Source organism: Oncorhynchus kisutch, linkage group LG15 (assembly GCF_002021735.2).
Source record: "Oncorhynchus kisutch isolate 150728-3 linkage group LG15, Okis_V2, whole genome shotgun sequence".
Taxonomy (NCBI): domain Eukaryota; kingdom Metazoa; phylum Chordata; class Actinopteri; order Salmoniformes; family Salmonidae; genus Oncorhynchus; species Oncorhynchus kisutch.
In genome coordinates, this window is record NC_034188.2 from 6,033,751 (window position 1) to 6,038,759 (window position 5,009).

Sequence of the window (5,009 nt, forward strand, 5' to 3'; positions counted from 1 at the left end):
AACCAACCAGGACCAACCAACCTGGACCAACCAACCTGGACCAAACCAACCTGGACCAAACCAACCTGGACCAACCAACCTGGACCAACCAACCTGGACCAACCAACCAGGGCCAACCAACAAGGCCCAACCAACCTGGACCAACCAACCTGGACCAACCAACCTGGACCAACCAACCTGGACCAACCAACCAGGGCCAACCAACAAGGCCCAACCAATAAGGCCCAACCAACCAGGACCAACCAACCTGGACCAACCAACCCGGACCAACCAACCTGGACCAAACCAACCTGGACCAACCAACCTGGACCAACCAACCAGGGCCAACCAACAAGGCCCAACCAACCTGGACCAACCAACCTGGGCCAACCAACCTGGACCAACCAACCTGGACCAACCAACTTGGACCAACCAACCAGGGCCAACCAACAAGGCCCAACCAACCAGGGCCAACCAGGACCAATAAACACAGAGAGAACAGCCCTGGCCTGTCCAGTTCTATAATCAGTCTAGTCCAGTTCAGTATGAGTCAGTTCTGTCCTGTCCAGTGTTCAGGTGGAGTCTGTCCTGTCCTGTCCTGTCCAGTGTTCAGTATAAGTCTGTCCTGTTCTGTCCAGGCCAGGCCAGTGTTCAGTCTGTCTTGTTCTGTCCAGGCCAGTGTTCAGTCTGTCTTGTTCTGTCCAGGCCAGTGTTCAGTCTGTCCTGTTCTGGCCAGGCCAGTGTTCAGTCTGTCCTGTTCTGTCCAGGCCAGTGTTCAGTCTGTCCTGTTCTGTCCAGGCCAGTGTTCAGTCTGTTCTGTCCAGGCCAGTGTTCAGCCTGTTCTGTCCAGGCCAGTGTTCAGTCTGTTCTGTCCAGGCCAGTGTTCAGTCTATTCTGTCCAGGCCAGTGTTCAGTCTATTCTGTCCAGACCAGTGTTCAGTCTGTTCTGTCCAGGCCAGTGTTCAGCCTGTTCTGTCCAGGCCAGTGTTCAGCCTGTTCTGTCCAGGCCAGTGTTCAGTCTGTTCAGTCTGTTCTGTCCAGACCAGTGTTCAGTCTGTTCTGTCCAGGCCAGTGTTCAGCCTGTTCTGTCCAGACCAGTGTTCAGTCTGTTCTGTCCAGGCCAGTGTTCAGTCTGTTCTGTCCAGGCCAGTGTTCAGCCTGTTCTGTCCAGTTCTATAAGTGGGTATTGTGTTGTGTGTCACAGTAGATCACATGGACCAGACAGCAGTGGAGCATGTAACTAGCTGTGATTAACTTTGATTAACAGGAAGTCACGATGACACCACATCCTGACTGTCTCCTGGCTGCCCCCAGCTGTTGACACCACTCTGTCCTTGGTGCTGGGCTGGTTACTCTGATCAGTACAGTGTGTGTGTGTGTCCAGCTGTCATGTTGTCATTCCAGCACGTTTGCCAACATTGTCCTGGTTCTGCCAATAAACATACATCTGCAGCTTGCATCCTTTCAGAGAGTTGAGTGTGTCCTTCTCTAAAGTCTTGCTGCCTAGAGTGAAGCCAGGAGAGGAGGGGAATACAAAATGGGGCCTTCTGTTCATCTGAAAGGTTGGTGTGTACACTGGGGTGGGATAACAAGCATGACATCAGGTGAGGAAGGTTGTTTTTGTCAATATAACGTACCATTCAAAAGTTTGGACACACCTACTCATTCAAGGGTTTTTCCTTAATTTTTACTATTATCTACATTGTAGAATAATAGTAAAGACATCAACACTATGAAATAACACATATGGAATCATGCCAAAAAGGTGTTAAACAAATCAAAATATATTTTAGACAGGAAAGTATTCAGACCCCTTGACTTTTTCCATATTTTGTTACTTTCATGCTTGTTGCGTGATACCCAAGACGATTCGAGGATGTAATCGCTGCCAAAGGTGCTTCAACAAAGTACCGAGTAAAGGGTCTGAATACTGATGGAAATGTGATATTTCCGGGTTTTATTTGTAATACATTTGCAAAAAAACTATAGCCTGATTCTGCTTTGTCATTATGCGGTGAAGTGTGTAAATTGATGAAGAAATAATGTGGACAAAGTCAAGGAGTCTAAATACTTTCCGAAGGCGCTGTATACATTTTACGGACACAGTATATTTGTTTATTTTCAGTCCCACCCTTCAGCTACTCTCAATCCCTCCCATCTATCTCTGAACACCATCCAGTCCCACCCTTCAGCTACTCTCAATCCCTCCCATCTATCTCTGAACACCATCCAGTCCCAGCTTTCAGCTACCCTTAACCCCTCCCATCCAGTTTTGATTTATTTGCCAAATATTTTTCAACTGTTTCACTAAAGTTCTGAACCTTTCTATCGTCATAGTTCCTACAGATTGTAAATTAAGATAAAAAAAAAACATTTGATAAGAGTATTATTATATTATTGATCGATTGACTGTGACTTTTTAAATCACCCAGTAGTGCTACTTGCAGAGTTAGCTCCAGGGTTTTTAATCAGTGAGTCATAATAATTATAACAAATCAAGTCCCAGTTTCCTGCATGTTTGAGACATGTCAGAGCGGCTATTAGATCCAAATAAAACCACTGTGTGGTTTTATTTATTTTTATTTTACTAGGCAAGCCAGTTAAAAACAAATTCTTATTTTCAATGACGGCCTAGGAACAGTGAGTTAACTGCCTTGTTCAGGGGCAGAACGACAGATTTGTACCTTGTCAGCTCGGGGGTTTGAACTTGCAACCTTCCGGTTACTAGTCCAACGCTCTAACCACTAGGCTACCCTGCCGCCTCTACACTCTAACCACTAGGCTACCCTGCCGTGGTAATGTAAAAGGTAGAGAAGTTCTTCCCTCAGCGACCAGCTCCATATCTAACAGCTGATCTGAGGTACCTGTTCAGATAATAATACAAAAAAACACATGGTGTCATATTGTAGAGAAGAGAGGGAGGGAGACGGAGGGAAAGATAGCAAGACAGAGACGCACACTGGCAGAGAAACAGAGGGACAGAGAGGGAGGGAGACGGAGGGAAAGATAGCAAGACAGAGACGCACACTGGCAGAGAAACAGAGGGACAGAGAGGGAGGGAGACGGAGGGAAAGATAGCAAGACAGAGACGCACACTGGCAGAGAAACAGAGGGACAGAGAGGGAGGGAGACGGAGGGAAAGATAGCAAGACAGAGACGCACACTGGCAGAGAAACAGAGGGACAGAGAGGGAGGGAGACGGAGGGAAAGATAGCAAGACAGAGACGCACACTGGCAGAGAAACAGAGGGACAGAGAGGGAGAGAGACGGAGGGAAAGATAGCAAGACAGAGACGCACACTGGCAGAGAAACAGAGGGACAGAGAGGGAGGGAGACGGAGGGAAAGATAGCAAGACAGAGACGCACACTGGCAGAGAAACAGAGGGACAGAGAGGGAGAGAGACGGAGGGAAAGATAGCAAGACAGAGACGCACACTGGCAGAGAAACAGAGGGACAGAGAGGGAGGGAGACGGAGGGAAAGATAGCAAGACAGAGACGCACACTGGCAGAGAAACAGAGGGACAGAGAGGGAGGGAGACGGAGGGAAAGATAGCAAGACAGAGACGCACACTGGCAGAGAAACAGAGGGACAGAGAGGGAGGGAGACGGAGGGAAAGATAGCAAGACAGAGACGCACACTGGCAGAGAAACAGAGGGACAGAGAGGGAGGGAGACGGAGGGAAAGATAGCAAGACAGAGACGCACACTGGCAGAGAAACAGAGGGACAGAGAGGGAGAGAGACGGAGGGAAAGATAGCAAGACAGAGACGCACACTGGCAGAGAAACAGAGGGACAGAGAGGGAGGGAGACGGAGGGAAAGATAGCAAGACAGAGACGCACACTGGCAGAGAAACAGAGGGACAGAGAGGGAGAGAGACGGAGGGAAAGATAGCAAGACAGAGACGCACACTGGCAGAGAAACAGAGGGACAGAGAGGGAGGGAGACGGAGGGAAAGATAGCAAGACAGAGACGCACACTGGCAGAGAAACAGAGGGACAGAGAGGGAGAGAGACGGAGGGAAAGATAGCAAGACAGAGACGCACACTGGCAGAGAAACAGAGGGACAGAGAGGGAGGGAGACGGAGGGAAAGATAGCAAGACAGAGACGCACACTGGCAGAGAAACAGAGGGACAGAGAGGGAGGGAGACGGAGGGAAAGATAGCAAGACAGAGACGCACGCACACTGGCAGAGAAACAGAGGGACAGAGAGGGAGGGAGACGGAGGGAAAGATAGCAAGACAGAGACGCACACTGGCAGAGAAACAGAGGGACAGAGAGGGAGGGAGACGGAGGGAAAGATAGCAAGACAGAGACGCACACTGGCAGAGAAACAGAGGGACAGAGAGGGAGAGAGACGGAGGGAAAGATAGCAAGACAGAGACGCACACTGGCAGAGAAACAGAGGGACAGAGAGGGAGAGAGACGGAGGGAAAGATAGCAAGACAGAGACGCACACTGGCAGAGAAACAGAGAGGGAGAGAGGGAGGGAGACGGAGGGAAAGATAGCAAGACAGAGACGCACACTGGCAGAGAAACAGAGGGACAGAGAGGGAGGGAGACGGAGGGAAAGATAGCAAGACAGAGACGCACACTGGCAGAGAAACAGAGGGACAGAGAGGGAGGGAGACGGAGGGACAGAGAGGGGAAGCCAGCAAGATGTATTCTGGGAGATGTAGAAAGGGGTTTGAAAACCACTTTTGTGATTAACAGCAAACTAATGCCTATTTTCTCTGCCTTCCTCAATGCTTCTAGAACTTTGGAAAACTCAATGGAACCAATAGATAAGGGCAAACTAACCGCCCTCCAGGACACCTACAGCATCCGATGTCACAGGAAGGCCAAAAAGATCATCAAGGTCATCAACCACCCGAGCCACTGCCTGTTCACCCCCTATAATCCTGAAGGCGAGTTCAGTAGAGGTGCATCAAAGCAGGGACCGAGAGACTGAAAAACAGCTTCTATCTCAAGGCCATCAGACGGTTAAACAGCCATCACTAGCACATTAGAGACTGCTGCCTGTCGGCAT